Here is a 20960-nt window from a genome sequence, read left to right as displayed (position 1 = left end):
TGCATTCTGGGCCTCCAGTCTCCCGGCCCTTAGGACAGTCGTCATTTTTACCCACCGAAGATAAGAGTGGGAGCCCATCAGATAGCCACTGAAATGAGGTCATACTGTGATTTCCCTAGAAAAGACTTAGAGAAGCAACACAAATTATATTGTACGTTGAAGAGATCCTTGTCAGTCAGAATGTTCCTAAATGAGTCCTGCTTCAGTCCAAAGGTGCTGGAGGGGAAGGGGTGGGGAATGTGTAGAGACACATCCCCGTAGAACCAGCCATATCCTTAAAATTCTGGTGGACATTTTTCTCTGTTCCATACATCCATCCATCATGAAGTGAGTGGGACAAATGAATTACTGGTTTGCCTAAAAATGCCATCCAAGTCTAATGGTTGCCTCTAAAAATTGAAAATACTGAATGTGAAAAGGTAGGCTGTGACTTCCTAAATGACAAAAAGCAAAGTGCACACTAAGGAAAAATTGACTTAAGCTTTCCAGGGATCTGGTATTTTTAAGCTTCCTCAGTGTGAAAAGTTCTATATAATTAGCTTTGACTCAGTGGCTTATTTTTCTGATTGATGTGCTTACAAAACTGTTGTTCCCTCTTATAGTAATTTTCAGCTTTTCTGACTTACTGTCTTTGTTTTGCCTTCAAAAGAAAAATATTGGCTTCCCAAACAGCCCCTTTTTTAGTATTATATTTACCTTAACAGAGTAGCTACTTTATGACATCCTGGTAAGTGAAAGGAAGACAAAGAGCCATGAGCATTAATCTCCATACCCTGCAGACATTTTTAGCAATTTTAATGAAGAGAACTGAATTTAAAAATAGACTTTCATTTTACTAATTGACATTTCTTTAGCCTTTCCATCAACTCAGTGCCTCTTAGGCACTGGATTCTTTTCTTCAGTTCAGTAGAAAGCCTGGCGGCAAAGACTGGTTTGTGTTCCCCCTGCCAGCTTTCAGATAAAGTGAAAGTCTCTTGGTCGTGTCCAGCTTTGTGACCCCATGGACTGTAGCCCGCCAGGCTCCTCTGTTCATGGAACTCTCCAGGCAAGAATACTGGAGTGGGTAGCCATTCCCTTCTCCAGAGGATCTTCCCAACCCAGGAATCGAACTGGGGTCTCCTACACTGCAGGCCAATTCTTTACTAGCTGAGCCACCAGGGACACCTTTAGCTCTCAAATAGATAGCTCTCAGAGGGTGTGTTAGTCTGACTGCGTTCCCATACACCTCAGAATCTGGGAGATAACAGATTATTTGTATTCTCATAATGTTGACTTGTTACTACTTAAAATGTTTAAGATCTGCTTGAATAGGATGTAAAATCTGATCAAGTTTTGCATTTCTCTGAAATGAATCCCCATTCTTCTAAGTTTTTTTTTTTTCCCCTTAAAGATTAACTTCTTGGGATCTAGTCCAGCTTTAGAACTGCCAAAAAATGTGTTCTCCTTGGTCTTTTGCTTTCACAGTAGTGTATCCGGCGCCAGCGTGGAGGAAACCTTTGGCTTGAACTTGCATTGCAACATAAAGCAAAATAGCATCCTATATTTAGTGCTGTCTGAAAAAAGTTCCAGATCCCATCAGGAAGGCCGTGGTAAATAATCACACTTCAGAGTACAGGCACACCTCAGAGATATTGTGGATTTGGATTCAGATCACTGGAATTGGGCAGTAAAGTGAGTCACATGAATGTTTTAGTTTCCTGGCACATATCACAGTTATGCTTACACAATACTGTAGTCTGTTAAGTGTGCAATAGCATTGAGTCTGAGAAAACAATGTACACACCTTAATATTTAAATAGTTCATAGCCCAAACATGCTAACCATCATCTGGGCCTTTGGAGAGTCATCATCTTTGCTGTGGAGGGTCCTTGCCTCAGTGTTGGTGACTGCTGACTGATCAGGGTGGTGGCTGCTGAAGGCTGGGGTGCCTGTGGCAATTTCTTAAAATGAGACAGCAGTGATGTTTGCTGTGTGGATTGACTTTTGTGGACAGTTTCTTTGTAGCATGCAGTGCTGTCTGATAGCATTTGACCCACAGTAGAACTTCTTCAAAAATTGGAGTCAGTCGTCTCAAACCTGTTTTATCAACTAAGTTGAGGTTGTAGTCTAAACCCTCTGTTGTCATTTTAGCAGTCTTAACATCTTCACAGGAGTGGATTCCGTCTCATGAGACCACTTCCATGTCTGTCCATAAGGATCAGCTCCTCTTCCACTCAGGTTTGATCATGAAGTTGCAGCAATTCAGCCACGTCTTCAGACCCCACTGCTCATTCTAGATCTCTTGCTGTTCCCCCCACATCTGCAGTTACTTCCTCTGCTGAACTCTTGAACCCTTCAAGGTCATTCATGAGGGCTGGAATCACCTTCCAGACTCCTGTGTATGTTGATATTTTGACCTTTTCCCAAGAATCACAGATGTTTTTAATGGCATCTAGAATGGTGACTCCTTTCCAGAAGGTTTTCAATTCACTTTACCCAGATCCATCAGAGGAATCACTCACTACCTATGGCAGTTGGAGCCTTACTAAATGTGTTTCTTGAAGAAGACTTAAAAAGTCAAAATAACAGTTTGATCCATGGGCTACAGAATGGATGCTGAGTTAGCAGGCGTGAAAACCATTAATCTCATTGTCCGTCTGCATCAGAGCTGTTGGGTGACCAGGTGCATTGTCATTGAGCAGCAATCTTTTGAAAAGAATTTTTTCTTTCTGAGCCTCAGGTTACAACATTGGATTAAAAATAATCAGTAAACTGTGTTAACAGATGTGCTGTCATCCAGGCTTTGTTCTGTTTATAGGGCACAGGCAGAGTAGACTTAGCGTCATTCTTCAGAGCCTGGGATTTTCAAAATGAGCAATGGCTTCAACTTAAAATCACCGTAATATTAGATATTAGCCCCTAACAAGAGAGTTAGTCTGTCATGTGAAGCTTTGAAACTGGTCATTGACCTCAATCCTAAAGGAGATCAACCCTGAATATTCACTGGAAGGACTGATGCTGAAGCTGAAGCTCCAGGACTTTGGCCACCTGATGTGAAGAACTGACTCATGGGAAAAGACCCTGATGCTGGGAAAGATTGAGGGCAGGAGGAGAAGGGGATGACAGAGGATGAGATGGTTAGATTACATTACCAACTCAGCGGGCATGAATTTGAGCAAACTCCAGGGGACAGTGAAGGACAGGGGAGCCTGGCACGCTGCAGTCCATGGGGTCGCAAACTTGGACACGACTTAGCGACTAAACAACAACAACAAATCAACTTCTCTCTAGTTATGAGAGTCCTAGATGGCATCTTCTCCCATTAGAAGGCTTCATCATCTACATTGAGCATCTGTTGTTCACTGCAGCTGCCTTCACATGTGATCTGAGCTGGAATTTCGGAGAACTCATTGCAGCTTCTCCATCAGCACTTGCTGCTTCAGCTGTCACTTCTGTGCTCTGGAGGCAGCTGCTTTCCTTCAGCCTCATGAACCGTCTCTGCTGCTCCGCACTTTTCTTCTGCAGTTTCCTCACCTCTCAGCCTTCGCAGAATTGGGGAGAGCAGAGGCCTTGTTCTGCATTAGGCTTTGGCTTCAGGGAATGTGGCTGGTCTGATCTTCTATCCAGACCACTCAAACTTTCTCCGTATCAGCAGTAAGGCTGCTTTGTCTTCTTACCAATGTGTGTACTGGAGCAGTGCTTTTAATTTCCTTCAGGAACTTTTCCTTTGTATTCACAGCTCGGATAACTTAAGCACAACAGGCCTCTGGCTCTGCTTTCGGCATATCTTTCTCTCCAAGCCTGATTGTTTCCAGCTTTTGATTTAAAGTGAGAGACATGTGACTCTTCCTTTCCCTTGAACACTTAGAGGCTGTTGCCAGGTTATTAATTGGCCTAATTTCAATATTACATCTCAGGGACTAGGGAGGCCTAAGGAGAGAGAGAGAACAGGTCAGTGGAGCAGTCAGAAGACAGTTTATCCATTAAGTTTGCTGTCTTATAGGGCTGTGGTTTGTGGTGCCCCAAAACAATAGTAAGATCACTGATCTTACTTAACAGTACTTACTTAACAATACTTACTTAACAATAGTAAGATCACAGATCACCATAACAAATATAACAACAGTAGAAAAGTTTGAAATACTGTGAAATTTACTAACATGTAACACAAAGTGAGCAAATGCTATTTGGAAAATGGTGCCAAGAAACTTGCTCAACACGGGTGCCACAAACCTGCAATTTTTTTGAAAATACAGTGTCTGCAGAGTGTGATAAAAGGGGATCTGCCTGTGCTCGTGAAGTTCTCTGGGCAAGGTTTCTGCCCAGCACAGCCACAGTAGTTGGGGAGTCTGCCCCAGCTGCAGTCAGGACATGCAGGTGAGTTTGCCAAGACCCCTGGGTGCACCCTGAGCACTGAGGGTCTCGTGATGCGTGTAGAGTGGACCTGGCTGTCATCCCCCAGCTTCCCTTCTCCACTACGCTGACCTCACTACTGAAGAGGTGGTCATTCCTCAGATGTTTTAAAAAACTAATCTTCCTGTTGCCTCAGCTCTGCCGGGCAGCAGCAGTGTGGCTGGGCCCAGCCGGCCACTCTAGCTCTGTGGTCATGGGCAGGTCACCGCTTGTGTCTCATCAGAAAAAGGGTGATGACGCCTCTTGGAGGGACATTGTAAAGACAGAGGGACTGGTACGTGTGCTCTCAGTAGAATGTGTTTGGGCTGCAGTTCTAGAGCCTGCTGTTCCCAGGCTGACCCCCACGGCAAAGGACTACTTGTGGGCGCATGCTCTGTCTCCTGCTTTGGGATGCGGGTTCTTAACCACTGGCGCCACCTAGGAAGCAGAGGACTACTTAGTCCTTTGCGAAGAAAGATCTATTAATTAGTAAGTGCTTATTCATAGTAGACACTCAGCATTTATTCAGTGAATGAGTGAATAAAAGCATTTGTTCTCAGAGATGACAGCAGCTTACATTTCTTTAACCCTTTGTTTACACTTGCCTTTCCAGCCCCCCGGGATGCTGCAGTGTGACATGGTCTGCAATTTTACGGGTAGGGAACCAAGGCCTGGACCAGAGGTGACTGCCTGAGGCCTCCCACGGCCGGGTCAGGGGGTGCGGGCCTGTCCTGAGAGGAGGAGCAGAGAAGCCATGTTCCTCCTCTTCCTGGCACACTGCCCAGCCTCACTCCTGCCCCCGCCCCAGACTTAATGCGTTTTCCTTCTTACTACAGTGACAGTGTGCGTTCACAGTAGAAAATCAAGAAGAGACTAGAAGAGACTCCCATCCTACCGTCCCCCTGTTCACAAGACAGGTGGAAAGCTGTCACATCATCAGGGTCCCCTGAGACCTTTGGTGTCCTGGATACTGAGATGCAAAGCAGTGGGAAACACGGGAGGCCTACATTTGAGGCGCTTACACTGTAAATTAGGGGTAAAAGGCATGATTATAAGTAAAACATTAGAAGATTTATGGAGATTCCCAGGCTCAGGCCCTGAGAGTTCAAATTCACTGAGATTCTCTACCCAAAAGTCAGTGTTTAGCCAGTGGTTCAGGTCATACTTAAAAAAAACCCCTGGTCTCTGACCAAAACCCATGCATTATTATGAAGAATTTGAGACCTTCAGAACTGAAGTGACCCTCCCAATGCGCACACACAGCCAGTGCCAGAAGACTCGGACCATCAGGCCGATACCGGGAAGTTGGTAATTCCGCAGGTCAGCAGCTCCAGCATCTTGATTCCATAGGGTTCACCCTGGCAGGATTCAGGTCTCCTGAGTGAACTCGGTCTCAGCAAGAAGCTCTTTGATTTTTTTCTTTTTAAAAATACTTTGTGCACAGAATGCATGTGTGTGCTGCAGACATCTGGGCAGTGGGAAGCAGGCAGGTTGATACCTAGCTCACAGCTTCGGAGCCATCTCACAGCCCTGGACCGAGGATGGCAGGGCAAGAATGATGTCCCACAATTTCTCTGCCTCCCATGGTGTCCTCCTCCTCCTGGAGGACCTATTGATTATTTTTAAGTTATGTCTTGAACCCGTCAGTACTCCCCACTCTCAGGAGGTGGCTCTGTAGCAACAGCCCTCCATGCAGCTGCCTCCTGTGTCCCCAGGGCCCTGGCCTAGCCCCAACGTGTGCAGGGCCTGCCTCCAGAGACCTGTTGTGAAGTCAGAGAGAGGTACGAACTGAAAAAGCAGAGTCATCTGAAATCTCCCCATCTGCTGGATATTCTTTCCTCCCAATGTTGGAATTCCTTATTTTTGGATTCTGAAGTCTTACATTTAAAATTTGCTGAAAGAAATGTGATAGATATTTTCTGGATTATGAAATCATTTCCAGAACCATTAAGTTCACTCTTTTATAATCACATCTGATGTTCTCTGTGTTCCCGTTTCAGACATACTTGGCGAGAGGTTTTTGGTTCTTGTTATTTTTGAATAAAACTTACTTATTGAAGACTAACATATAGACCGAAAAGCAGACAAATCACAAATATGTAACTCAGTGATTTTTCACAAAGTGGTCAAGATGGGCAGGTTCAGGTTCTTGTAACCGCCACCGAGCTCCAAGCAAAGAATGTTAGAACACTGCCGGCACCCAGGAGCCCCTCACGCCTAAACCCGGGTTAACTCTGCCTGGTGTTTGAACTTTATGTGAATGAAAGTGCAGCATGTGTACTAGCTGTCTGTGAGGTTCGTTCACGTGTGTGGTAATTTTTCATGCATTTTCCTTGCTGTGTGTCATTTCACTGTATCATCGTACCCCAGTCTCTCCATTTTACTCTAGATGGACTTAGTCTTCCAGACTTAGGCGGATAACTGATCTTGCTGCAGTATGTGTCCTTGTATGTGCCCTTTCGTGCACATATGTACAAGTTTCTTTCAGGATCATGTATCGAAGTGAGCTTGTTGGGATGTGTATGTTCAGCTTCTTAGGGGACGTTGCCAGTTGAACGCCTGCCCTCACTTTCTCTGTGTCTTCAGCAACTCTACGTTGTCGGTCCTTTCGGTGGTAGATTGTTGATGGTGTGTAGGGGCTTCCTTGGTGGTTCAGACAGTGAAGAAGCTGCCTGCAATACGGGAGACACGGGTTTGATCCCTGGGTCCGGAAGATCCCCTGGAGAAGGGAATGCTACCCACTTCAGTATCTTGCCTGGAAAATTCCATGGACAGAGGAGCCTAGTGGGCAACAGTCCATGGTGTCACAATGAGTTGGACACAACGGAGCAACTAACACTTTTCACTTTCAGTAGTATATCATGGATTATTGGTTTGAATATGAAAAGCAAAGTAATAAGCTGTCCAGAAAATAGACGGAGGATATACACATGTGCTCAGGCAGAGATTTTTAAACAGGACGCATAAAGAAGCGATAATACTATATTAAAATTAGGAACTTCTGTTCATTAAAAAAAAACCTACAACTGTGAAAAGATCATAGCACCAGAAAAGATATTTATAATATGACCACCCAACAAAGACTTTGATATATCTATCCAAATATATTTTAAAATTTAGGCGAAAACAAAGCAAAAATTTAGGCCAATTTTTGAAAAATGACAACCCAACTGATCAGGTGCTTCCCCAAAGAAGATATCCAAGTGGCCAGTAAATGTTAAAAACATGCTCAGTTAACGTCTGATATCAAAGGAGAACCAAATTGAAAACAGGAAAGTGTTCTCAAGGGAGGAAAACGTGAAGAGGCAGAATCCCCTCCCAGCCTCGCTCAGCTCACTGTCCCCGCCCTCCCAGGATGGTCTCACGTGACATGATGCATCCGGCACCCGAAGCAGCAGCCGGGCTGGGGTATTCTTGTGACTCAGCTTTCATACTTGGCCTCCGCGTGCAGGGAGCAGCAGTGCTTGATCTGAGGAGCTCAGCTGTGCCTCTCTCCCCACCCGCTTAGGACATGACCCTCGAGGAGATTTTTAAGGAAGATGACCATCTATCGACTGTTCTGTCACCTGCTGCCTCTAAGGCTCGGGCTTCCCACATCGTCCAGCCCTGCAGCTAAGAGCTAGTCCTTCCAGATTCGCATTGTTCTGTTAATCACCCCTAATGCCTGGAATTTACTCAGCAGGCCTCTGAGGAGCTCAAAGCCATTTGCAGATCCTGCTGGTAAAATGGCTGTCCCTGGGCAGCCAAGCTCTTTGCTAAATTACTTCTGGGCAAAGAAGCCGTTCTCAAAATTCTAGGAGACTTGGGGTGCCTTGACAAGCAGGCCCTGTCCCCACCGGAGCCCCAGGAGGAAGGCACAGCTCCTCCCGGCATTACGAGATCATCCAGGAGGGACAGTGGTTTCTGAATTACGGGAGTGGTTACCAAGGCAGGCTGATGTACCTGCAGACAGCCCCACGCCAGGGAGCACTTACATGTGAGGAGAGGGAAACTGAGGCAGGACAGGACCTGGCAAGGGGGGCAGGCTGGCAGCAGAGAAGAGGGAGTGCATTTTGGTCAGGGGACCAGAGGAGCAAAGCAGATGGGGAGAAACTTGGGACCCAAAGGAACTGAAGTCTTTCTCCATGTTCAGCAAGGGGTCCCCTGGTGTTTTTCCCAAATATCTCCCAAGCATCCTGCCTTTGAGACCAGCCTGGTGTGGGCACGGTCTCAGACACCCTATGGACCCCACTGCTTCCCTGGGCCTGCATGTCCCTGGCCAGTATCAACCCGTGGCTCGACTCTTCCCTACAATTCCACTCCCCTGTCCCTGTGGGTCCAGAGATAGGGGGTGATCAGAGTCTGGCAGTAGGTTCGGGAACCCTCAGCCTGGGGGCCTGAGTGACAGCTGATTTATCTCGTCCTTTCCATTCATGCCTCTGATGTCTCAGGTACCTGAGCATCCAGACCAGGCCGTGAGCCCCCTGTCCGGCATCAAGAAGGTGTGGGTGCTGGCTGTACGGGCTCCGGGGGGAGCAGTGTTCAGAAAGAAGAGGAATAGGGCCTCCCTGGCGGCTCAGTGGTGAAGAATCTGCCTGCCAGTGGGGGAGTGTGGTTTGATCCCTGGGTTGGGAAGATCCCACATGTTGCAGAGCAGTGAAGCCTGGGCACCACAACCACTGAGCCTGTGCTCTAGAGCCCGGGAGCCACAGCTACAGGGCCCACAGGCTGCAGCTGCTGAAGCCCCAGAGCCCGTGCTCGGCAGCGGAGAAGCCACCGCAATGAGAAGCCCACGCGCCACAACTAGAGAAAGACCCATGCAGCAGCGAAGACCCAGGGCAGCCAAAACTAAATAAAATTTTTAAATAAAGAGGAAGAATATTCCAGTGAATCGTGGAAAGGGAGGTGTTCCTCTGTGCACACAGGTCTGTCTCTGCCAGTGAGCAAGGGACCCCTGTGATCAGAGAGAACGGGGATGTGAGTGCCACGCCCACCCACTGCTCACCCTGCCTCGTTCTCCTGTGAAAGGCCTCTGACGGCACTAGCTTCCTGAGCTACCTGGGAGCACCCGTCAGACCCCCAGAAACACACGCTGCCGGGAGAGACCTGGAGCCACGCATCTGACCTGCTCCTCTAGCAGAGCCTGTCTGTCTCAGAGTGCTTGGCTGATTTGGGCTGGAGACTGACGGTCACTGGCTAAGCCTGCATGTGCGTGCTCAGTCGTGTACAATTCTTTGCAGCCCCGTGGACTGTAGCCCACCAGGCTCCTCTGTCCATGGGATTCTCCAGGCAAGAATACTGGAGTGGAATGGGTAGCCATTCCCTTCTCCAGGGGATGTTCCCAGCCCAGGGATCAAACCCAGGTCTCCTGCCTGGCAGGCAGATTCTTTACCGTCTGAGTCACCTGGCCTGGAGCTGAATAAATCTTGTCATTTATTGTCCCCACTCCACAAGGAGCTGTCAGCTAGGACCAGACCCCTCAGCACCCCCAGTCCAGCTGTGACTCCTGTTTGCTGAGTCCTGGGGAAGACATGCACAGGGCTATATGGGTCCCACTTCACCTCAGCTCGCCTCTGTAGCCCACAGAGAGATGGCCTCTGCCCTCACAGGGCCAGGAGGACCCCGTGTTTGAGGCACACTCAGCTTTCATCAGCCCGATGGCTTTTCTGGGCCACTGGACAAGCAAAGCCTCCCCTATCAACCGAAGAGGGGGTGAGGTCATGGGCCCTTCCCTGAGACCTGCCCACCCCAACAAAGCACCTCACCACCCAGGCTCTGGCCACAGACAGAACCCGCAAACTGCGGGCCCCTTCCTTCAGATGTTGCCTGTGGCAGGAAGGATGAATGGGCACCAGTTCGCCAGCTTGGGGCTTGGCCAGGCCTGCAGTGACGCCCAGCGCTCGGCCGGCTGCTGGCCCCAGGGACTTAGACCCCAACCATGGAAGAGCCTGGGCTTAGAGCTGTGGGCATCCTCACTGGACCCTGTGCCAGCTGCCTGGCCTGGGCTTCCCACCTCGAGCAAAGGGGCGAGAGGCGCAGCAGGGCTGGGCCGGGGCCCCGACGTCCTTTGATGTGTGTGGCGACAACAGACCTGCGGGAGCCAGGACAAGTCTGGGAGCACTGCCACCATGGTCATTTCCCTCTTGGTCTCCAGCTGTGCCTCGGGGCTCCCTCCTTCCCCAGGGGCCCCGGCTTCAGCTCTGCCTCCAGTCTGCTCCCTCCGCCCCACACACCATGCAGTTTAGAGCAGCCCTGTTAGAATATTACGATGTGCTGTGGGGTGGGAATGGCCAAGCTGAGCTGTCGATAGTGTGGTGGAGCCCTCCAGGCTGCACTGGGCCAAACCAGGGGCCTGGAGGCTCCCAGGGGAGCAGGAGAGCCCCAGTTGCCCAGCCTGATCTGCCACAAAAGGCCTCTGATGTTCCCATCGGGACGACTGTTTCTCAGCATGGACACAGGTACTCCATGCGTACCAGAACGCGCTGGTACCCCCTACACCCGACTCCCTTTCCTCTGCCTCCCAGACACCCAGCTTTACGTTCCAGGAACATTCCTTACCCCAGGCGATGGGGAGGGAGGGGGCAGATGTTGGAGATACTTCCGTTTTCCAGAGCTGAGCCTGGGAAGGTGCTGGCAGAAGAGAGGCCCGTCCTCCCTTCCCAGAACTGGGGTGCGCGGGTGGCTCCAGCTGGGCTTCTCAGGTCCGAGCACACGTCCTCGCCGGGGACCCGTCAGCTTCCTGGAAGGGCCTGGTCTCTGCCGGGCTGGTCTCACCCCAGCCGCACTCTCGGCCACGTGTGAAACCCTCGCCGCATCCACCGTCACCTCCGTCTGGCCTGCTGCATCGTGTGCCGGGCGCAGGGCTGCTCTCTTGTCCAGAGGCTGCTTGACTGCTGTCCCGTGGGGGTGTCACTGGGGCCCCACACCCTCTCCCACCACCACCAGAGTTGGGGGGCCCCCGCCTGCCGCGGGGGTCCACGGGATGCTGCGTTCTGCTCAGAGAACCGAGGTCACAGGTAGCCTGCTCACAAAGGGGACTGGTGCACAGCGACGGTGGAGCCTGGACCCCCTTCCTCTCAGGTCGTCAGGTCAGACACCCTGTAAAGCCAGTGCAGTGAGGGGTGTTCCCAGATTCAGGTGGCTCACCCCAGGCCGAACGCCAGGCCCAGCCCTTCTGCTTTATGAACCCTTCTGGCGTCCCCCCGCTGTCACCCTAGCATCACCCACTAGGACCCACGGCTGCCTTCCCGGGAGAGCCTTCCAGAAAGCGTCCCATCCTCCCTCTCCTCCCTTCCTCCTGCCGCGGTTCGGATCCTCCTCCACGTGGGTCTCTGTCTGCTGCACAGGCTCCAGCTGGCCCATCCCTCTGTCCTCGAGGCCAGAAACTGGGGATGTGAGCCAGGGATTAATGGCACAGAGTAAGCTTCCGAAAGCCACGGGGGCCGTTGGAAGGCCTGAGCTTAGAGATAATTTCCCTTCTCTGCGAAGGCCAGGCATTTAGTCCGACGGGCAGAGTCAGGAGACAATCAGCCTGTAGGGGACGGGGAGCAGCCACGGCCCGGATGGCCACCCGAAACGGGCGAGCGACGGTCCCCAGGCTAAGACGGGAGGTGGCCACTGACCTCTCCTCCTAGAGGTAAGAGCAGGGGCCCGGGGAGCCTCACACAGAGCCCCTCCAGACCCCCAGAAGGCTTGGGGTCCCCTCTCCACCCTCGCTGTGGAAATCTCCCGTCAAGTGCCCAGCGACATGCCACGCACTTTCCTGTCCTCCTCAGTTGTAAGAACTCTCTTATCGCAGCATCCACTCCTGGCTCTTTTAACGTAAAGATTTCAGAAGTTTATACACGTGAAAGATGTGACAAGGCTGCTGCTGCTCACTCCCACCCCTCGCCAAACTGAAGCCATCGTGCTAATTGTGGTCAAGTGAGGTATTAAAATTAAGTGACATGGGAAAGGCAAGCCCACTTTCTTCTCACCATCAGTTGGCAGTGCCTGGGGGAAGGAGGATGTTTGCGGCACAAATTTTTCATGGAGGAGAGCTTGCTGCCAGGAGAGCCTTTCATTTCCGAGCAGCTCAGGTTTTGTCTTCAGGCTGCGGGAAGGCTGTGACCCCCTCACTACCCTGCCCAGGTAGCCAGGGGTTCCAGGGAGGGGACCTGTTCTCTGAGGCCCCAGGGCAACTCAAAGGAGGATTTGGCCTCAGAACTTCCTGTCTGCTCAAACCCCACCCAGTTGGAGATTTTTGTAGCTGGGGGACGTACAGATGGGCCTGCTGGTGGCCAGGTCCTCAGTGTGTTTAATAAGCAAATGGAACGTGGTGTGCCTGGGGGGTCCCTGAAAGTCAGTGGGGCCACTTTGGTCTCCCAGGTCCATGCCGGAGAGGGGGCTCAGTCACAGGGCTCAGCTGTGCGCCGTCCACAGCCAGGGACCTCCTGCCTCTCCAGGAATCCACCTGGGCCCTGGGGGGTGATTTGGCACCTGCAGCAATGAAAAGTAATTTTCAGTCTCTGGAGGAGGAAAGAGTCAGCACTGGTCAGGCACAGCGAACAAAAGGGGTCAAAGTGCCAGGTCTGAACCTGGCATTCCAATCCCAGCTGCAGCATGCACCAGCCGGGGACGCTGGAACTCACTCCACTCCTCGGCCTCGGTGTCCTTGTCTGTAAAGTGGGGGTGACAAACCCTGCCCTCTGGACCTCCTGTCGTTAAGTCGGTTCATTTGTGTCTGGCGAACTTTCACGACCATTCCTGACTAAGAGCTGCTATTACCAGATGCTGGTCATGAGAAAGTGGCCACATTCTCACCCACATCAGCTCAGAGACACGGGTATTAGCCCATCTTCCAGGTGTGGGAACTGAAGCACAGAGAAGATGGGTGACTTTCTCAAGGCTGCTCATTCCCTCATTTATTATTTTTAATTTAGGGAGATTTTAATATGAAATATTTCAAGTATAGAAAAGTATGGAGACTCTTTTAACATGCACTTACGTCCTTAACATAATTAGCGTTTGCTGTATTTGCTGAATCTTTTAACAGGTAAAGTGTTGAGCTAAGACCCCCTCTGTTGTCCTCTGCTATTCCACGTTTTTCTCCCTGCTTCCCCGAACTGACCACTGCTCTGAAGCTGGTGGCCCCCCTCAGATAGTCCTACAGTGTTACTATGTACACTTAGGGACGGCCTTCTCTTTTCCAAAATGCTGCAGTTGACTTCACACCGTACAGTCTTGCTTTCTCCCACTCGGTATACTTCTGCGTGTTTCCGTGCAGTCACGTGCAGACCCAGCTCACCCACACGAGCTGCTGCGTGGTCTTCCATCAAACGAACAGGTCATAATAACACCGCACAGCACGTCTATGCCTTCTTCTGACCGACCATCAGAACCTTTCCAAGTTCGCTGTTTACATAAGATACTACAGGGAACACCCCCTCCACCCCTCCCGGTGCTCCCTCGGCAGGCTTCCCAGGACCCTTTCGTGGGGTAGCTGGCTAGCTTGGTGAGCTTCCCTGGATGCTGCCCAGCTGCTCTCCAGTCACTGCACTCCAAGCCCCGAGCAGCTATCTGTCCAGGACCAGCACTTCTCAAGCGTTCAGTGGGTGTGGAGTGGCACCTCCTTGTGGTTAATTCACTGGCTGCTCACCAGCGGCCGGAGCTGGCCAGGCGTTGTGGTGGTGATGGCTACCAAGTGTCACCACAGGGACCAGGAGCCCAGGAGGGAGCTCTAGACACAGCGTCCCTGGTCTCGGGTCCTGTAGCTCTTACCAAGCTGATTCACAGAGTCAATCATTTGCACGTGCGCAGCCCCTCCCCATGAGCCGTGATCTCCAGCCGAAGGTCTGAGTGTTCCTGTCCTCACCTCTCTCCATCCCAGCTGTCCTGCATGGCAGCAGGCAGCTGCGTGTGGCTCCTGAGGACTTGAAACGGGCCTTTGGGAGCATTAGCCCAGAAAGAAAGGGTCTAACTGTCTTATTAATAATTTTTATATTGACTACGTGTCAAAGTGATATTTTTGGATAAATCAGGTTAAATGAAATAAGCTACTGAAATGAAATTCACCTGTTTCTTTTTACTTCTTTTTTTTAAACAAGGCCACTAGGCAATCGTAAATGGCACCTGTGGCTTGAAATAGATTTCTGTTGGATAGAAAGAGCCCTAGACTGTACCGGGCTGGAACCTTGTGACAGGTGCCTGGGGAAGGTCTGATGGGTGAGTGAGCGACCCGACACTGTGCAAAAAGAACCACGGGGCATCTGGGCCGCTGTGGCCCAGTCCTGATGTTCTCCAGACGGCGCAGAGCAGCTGGTCTCCTGCTCCAGAGCCCTGACACCCTTCCTTCCTGCCGTCTACTCCCGCCCCAGGGGAGTGAGGAGAGGCCATGGGAGCCGGCTGCGTGCAGAGAGGCTGCTTGAGCAGGCCCTCCCGGAAAGCCCCACACAGAGCAGGGAATCTGCCCTGCGGAGCCGCTTGGGCCACTTCAGGGTCAGCCCCTCCCAGCCGCTGCCCCCACCCCCCGCTGGCCCCGTCCCTGAATGTTCCTCCAAAGCCCCAGGGAGGCCGGGATCACACTGGGGGTTCCGGGCCAGCACTCTGGCTGCCCAAGACCTCCCGGAAGAACACAGAGCTGCTCTCGGCCCCCGGGCATGGCGCCGGCTTTGATGCCTTGAGAAAGGTTAACTTTGAAGCTGCCTGTCTGGGCAGCTGAGCCGCCCAGGGCTTAAAAAAAAGAGCCCAAAGACTCTGGCCTGCAGCGTTCTGTGGAGTTATCCCAGCAGATGGGGAGCCTGGAATGAACGGCCAGGGAATCCCAAACCCCTTTCCGATTTGGAATCTTTGGGAAGTAGAGTTGACTTAAGCTAAGGTTTTGGGTAACCTAGTCTGACCCCACAGGCACAATGCTTGGGCATGTTTTAGTGGTCGTAGGTGGGAAATATTTTAACAACAGTGTTTATTCTTTTCTCTGTGACGAATGGTGACCATTAGGTCTGAGGCTGGACAGTGACTGGCAGTGCCCTCAGGCTCTGTCGGGCAGGGAGGACTGTCTGAACCTCCACCGCCCGCCCGTCCCCAGCAGCCTTACCTCCTGGACCTTCCTTCCCCTTCCTAGTCCCAGGCTCCTCACCAGCTCATGCTCTGGCTCCATCAGGGCACTGGCCTGCATCCTTTCCCTGACTCACTTCCCCTAGCCCATCTACATCCCCTTTGGAGTGCTTCTCCTAAGCTGAGCCGGGAAGGCCCAGCTCACTCCAGTAAATAGGAGGGCAGAGCTTTGGACCAGGCCTTGCCTCTGACCTCTGCATGGACTTCGGCACAGGGCTGTGGGGTGTGCACAGTGAGGCCCCCAGTGTGTGCACACATGCCTAGTCGCTCCGTCGTGTTTGACTCTGAGACCCCGTGGACTGCAGCCTGCCAGGCTCCCCTGTCCCTAGGGTTCTCCAGGCAAGAATACTGCAGTGGGTTGCCATTGCCTCCTCCAGGAGATCTTCCTGACCCAGGGATCGAACCTGAGTCTCCTGCATTGGAGGCGGGTTCTTTACCACTGCGCTACCTGGGAAGCCCGGGGTCCCCAGACATGGCCTCAAATAAATGTGCTGTTGTTCTTATAAGAACAAATAGGTTTACGAATAGGAATATCTCCCAAAAGCCACAAATTCCCTACTGGTCACAAAGTACCAATCTTTTTTATCTTTAAGATGGTTCCTAGGTCTGCCGTTTCCCTGAACCTGGCAAGATCAGAATTCATTCAACAAAGCAACTCATCCGCAAGATTCCTTGACTCCTCCTGCCCTTACCACATTCCCCCTGGCCTCAGATCTGTGCCTACTCCTCCCCTCTTCTTAAAAACCACCCCATACCCATGAACCCATACCCATGACCTCAAACCCAGCCCAGGTTAGACTCCACATCTGCCATGGGACATCCCATCTCAGAGCCAGAAGGACTGATGAGAAATCCCACCCACACCCACCGTAAAACACCTCTGGTTCTGGAACATTTTTCAAATAATTCTTTCAGTTTGGCATTTGAAGTTGTTTGGCTATAAGTAACATATTAAATTTAACAAGCACCATCAAGCCTGCTCAGGAATGCTCCTGAAGCTAAACTTCAGTCTGCCTTCAAAGCATTGGAACTTTGGCGAAGACCAGATTTAGCACCAAAGAACATTTCCGTGTCTCAAACTTTCCTTAGCCTCTGTTTTGCAGATTTCCCTATACTTTAAAACCCATGGATTCTTTTCCCCTTTAATTTAACTTTTGAACTGGGTAATCCATTCTCCTGATCCAGGTTTCAAAGGGGCTGAAGGGAAGGGAATAAAAAGCCCCCGGGCCTCTGCCCCCAACCCACTCCCTCCCTCCAAGGCAGCCAAGCGCTGGATTCTGCTGATCCCTCCAGAGTCCGTCCAGCACATGTGTGCATGCGTGCTCAGCGCACGAAGTCATGTCCGACTCTTTGCTCCTGTGTCCACACGAACAAACGCAAGGCCATGTTCCCCTCCGCGAGGAGGACTAAATGTTTGTACATGCTTCTGCCGCTTGCTGTCTTTCACTTGGGGATCTCTCCCCATCAGGACATGAAGGGCTTCGTCATTCTTGCTGCTGCAGTCTTGTTTGTTTTCGTTGATGGGTTTTTTTTCTTGTCATTCTGGGACAATTTGGGGGATCATGGGAGCCCACTGGCCCCGGTGCCCTCCTCCCCATGCCCTTGATTGCACTCTCTCCCCCGTCTACCAGCCACCCTCTCCCACCCCGAAGGAGGCTGGAGCCAGCCATGCACCCTCTCTGATCCACCCACTGCCCTGCCAAGACACCTCCATGACCAGCTGCTGCCAAACTCTGAGCCCTCCACAGCTGCTGGTCTGGCCATCTCTAGCCCCACCTTGGCTCCCAGGCCCTCACCCCCTGGCTCCTCTGGCCGGCCTCCCGAGGGACTCCAAGGCAGGGCTGCCCTGCTGTCAGTCCCATCCTGCCACACTGCCTCAGGGACAACTTGATGCCTTGTCCCTGAACCCTGCCATCTGCCCCTGCATCCCTGAACTTTGCCCCCTGACCCCCATCAAGCTTGTCCCTACACACATTCCCCCCCCTCCCCGCCCCCATGCTGCTGTGTGTTCCCCAAGCTGCTGGCACCCTTGTGAGATGCTCCATACGTGAGGAGCTGAAGGAAGGAAGGACTGCCCTTATTCCATTCCTTCTGTGTCATGAGTGTGGGCTGGAAACCCCAGGCTTGTTCCCTCACTGCTAGCCGCCTGCCTGCGCGGGCGAGGTGCTCTCCAAGGTGCCTCCCTCCTCCTCCACCTCCCTCTCCAGTCGCTCCAGGTTTTTGTCTTCCCTCCTCTTCCCACACCCTCCTGCCCTTCATTTTTAGGGCGCACCCTTTGCGCCTGTGTGAGGGTGCTCCAGCACCCCCCAGAAGAGGGTCCCAGGCTCCCCCTTCTCTCTGCTGCAGACCCAGCCCCAGGCTGGTGGTGTGGCTCACCCGCCTCCACTCTTTCCAAAAGCCCCAGAGCCCAAGAAGCCTCTGCCCCCGTAGCCGGCTGCCATCCATCCAAGCATCTGGTCATTCCAGGGCCCGGCCCCTGGGGACACCTTCCTTTTCCTCCCTCGATCTTGTGGCCATGCCTCCCGGGAGGTATAGGAGGTGTTAATGGCAACTGGGGTGGTTTCACGAGGTGTAACTCACATGCCATAAAACTCACATGCTTCGAAGGCACAACTCCAGCAGTTTTAGTAAGTTTACAGACCCCTGTGACTATTGCAGTCCCTCTTCAGCCCCAGCTCTTGGAACCCAATTTACTTTCTGTCTCTATCTGGACACTTCGATAGACATGGATGGACATGGGATCATCCTCTGTGTGGCCTTTTGTGTCTGGCTTGTTGTAGCTTGTCGCCACCTTTTGGTTTTTGTGACAGTGCTGGTGTGCACCAATGTGCACAAGTCTTCCTGTGGACATACACTTCCATTTCTCTTAGGCTGTTGTTCAGTCGCTCAGTTGTGTCCAACCCTTTGCAACCCCATGGATGCACATCAGGCTTCCCTGTCCTTCATCATCTCCTGGAGCTTGCTCAAACTCATGTCCACTGAGTCAGTGATGCCATCCAACCATCTCATCCTCTGTCGTCCCCTTCTCCTCCCGCCTTCAATCTTTCCCAGCATCAGGGTCTTTCCTAATGAGTCAGCTCTTCACATCAGGTAGCCAAAGTATTGGAGCTTCAGCTTCAGCATCAGTCCTTCCAGGGAATATTCAGGGTTGATTTCCTTCAGGATTGACTGGTTTTATCTCCTTGATGTCCAAGGGACTCTCGAGAGTCTTCTCCAGCACCACAGTTTGAAAGCATCACTTCTTTGGCACTCAGCCTTCTTAATGATCCAACTCTCACATCCATACATGACTTCTGGAAAAACCATAGCTTTGACTAGAGGGACCTTTGTAGGCTAAGTAATGTCCCTGCTTTTTAATCCTCTGTCTAGGTTTGTCATTGCTTTTCTTCCAAGGAGCAAGTGTCTTTTAATTTCATGGCTGCAATTCTCTTGGGTAGGTACCTCAAAGGGGAAGTGATGGGCTGGTGAATAAATATTCAGCTTTCTAAGAATCTGCCACACTGGATTCCAAAGTGGTGGCATCACTTTACACTCCCGGCAATAATTTAAGAGTTTTTCCACATCCTCACCAACATTTGTTATTTTCTCTTTACCTTATTTTGTTTGATTAGCGCCATCTGAGTATGTGAGCAGTGGTGTCTCACTGTGGTTTTGACTTGCATTTCCCTGAAGACTAATGAGATTGAGCTTCTCATCGTGTGCTTCTTGGCCATTTTTATGTCTCCTTTGGCGAAATATCTATTCTAGTCTCTTTAAAACTTTTCACAATTTCAATGTCAGTTGTTACTTAGGTTATTTGCCTCCGTGTTGATTTCTGAGAGTCCTTTGTATAGTCAGTCCCTTATCAGATATAAGACATACAAATATGTTCTCCTCGCATTTCATTTCCTTAAAGATGTCTTTTGAAGTTTTTGATGTTGATGAAGTGGCCATCGACTTTTGTGACTCTGCCTCTATCGGTGGGCACTGCTTTGGCGCCCGGCACAGTGCGGAAACCAGGCTCTGTCCTCACTAGCCCGAGACCTGGGCGGGTGACAGCACCTCTCTGGGCGTCAGTAACCTCGTCTGCACAAAGTGGGCACTGATGGTACCCACCTCTGAAGGCCGATCAAATTTGTACTTGAAACCGCGCCTGGTGCTCAGTTACCTCGAAACCAACCTCAGTTACAGACTATGGGTCTTTCGGGGAATTTACATTCACCCTCACTTTGCATCCTCATTGCAGCCCTGGGAGCAGGTGCTCCTCATCCCATTTGAGGGTGAAAAACAGAGACTCAGGAAAGCTGGGTGACTTGTTTAAGGTCCCACGGCCTGTGAGGGGCTCACAGAGGCATCGCCCCACTTGAGGGGTCCAGGATTGCTGCCTCATCACCCGACGGCTGCTCCCAGAGGCAGACTGAGGCTCCCTCCCCCGACCCAGCAAGTCCAGGCCAACGCTGTCCCCAGGGTCACCAACAGCACAGGCCAGGCACTGGCCGGCAGGATGAGGGACTCATCACACTGCCCCAAAGCCAAGCCCTCTGCCCTGGGGGGAGTCGAAGCTGCTAAGACACAGTGTGGCCAGCACAACCCTGGGGGACCCCAGGCATCCGGGAGCCCCGAGGAGGGCCAGGCCCAGTCTGGGGTGTGGACAGGGGTATCTCAGCCTCTTCCAGGGTAGGGTTAAGCCTCAGGCCCCTTCTGACGACCTTGGGAGCTACAAAGCAAGTCTGTGGATCTGTGGTGACCTTCTTGGGCAGATAGGCCTGCAGACCGGTGTGTCTCCGCCTGCATGGCCCATGTCCTCCTTACCTGGGCGCTGTCTCCCCAGGGCCTGTGTTTCTTTTGTGACTTAGGAAATTTTCAAACACACATGGAGAGAGAATTACACAACCCGTCCCCACATACCTGTCACCCAGATCCAACAGTGGTCACTGCAGGGCCACTCTCATCAGTTACCTACTGCCATGTAACAAACATCCCCAGACTTAAAACAGCAATGGCTTAAGAGAGCCACCTTTGTCCATTTTCTCCCAACTCTGTGTGCTGCCAGGGCTCGGCCAGGTGGTTCCTGGGCAGCTCATGACACCAGCTGGGGCTGCTGTCACCAGGTGGGGACTTGTCTGGGCTGCATGTCTGGCCTGGCCCACAGGACAGGTATTGGGGGCTGGGCATCGGCTGGGAGCTCAGCTGGACCTCTGCCAGGCAGTCTACACCTGGGCTGTCCCTGTGGCTTGGGTGTCTCAGCATGGTGGTGGGGTTCAGAGAGGGAGCCTTCCTGAGAGCAAATCTTCCCAGATGGAGGAAGAGGCCACCCAGGCTCGGAAGGGCTGAGTCCCAGGACAGGTACCACCTCGTTTCTCTCGCCCTCCTTTGGCCATGCGATCTCAGGGCCACGGCGTTAAGGAGGGGGAATCAGTGTGTCCCTCAGTGCGGGGATGGGGGTGTGAGGTAGGGAGGAAAAACTTGCAGCCATCTTTAACTTCCCATTGTGATCAACAAACGATTGTTGAATATGAAACTGAATTCCATAGACA

The sequence above is a fragment of the Cervus elaphus genome, chromosome 4, assembly GCF_910594005.1.
Source record: "Cervus elaphus chromosome 4, mCerEla1.1, whole genome shotgun sequence".
NCBI classification, from domain to species: domain Eukaryota; kingdom Metazoa; phylum Chordata; class Mammalia; order Artiodactyla; family Cervidae; genus Cervus; species Cervus elaphus.
This window is presented reverse-complemented; position numbering follows the sequence as displayed.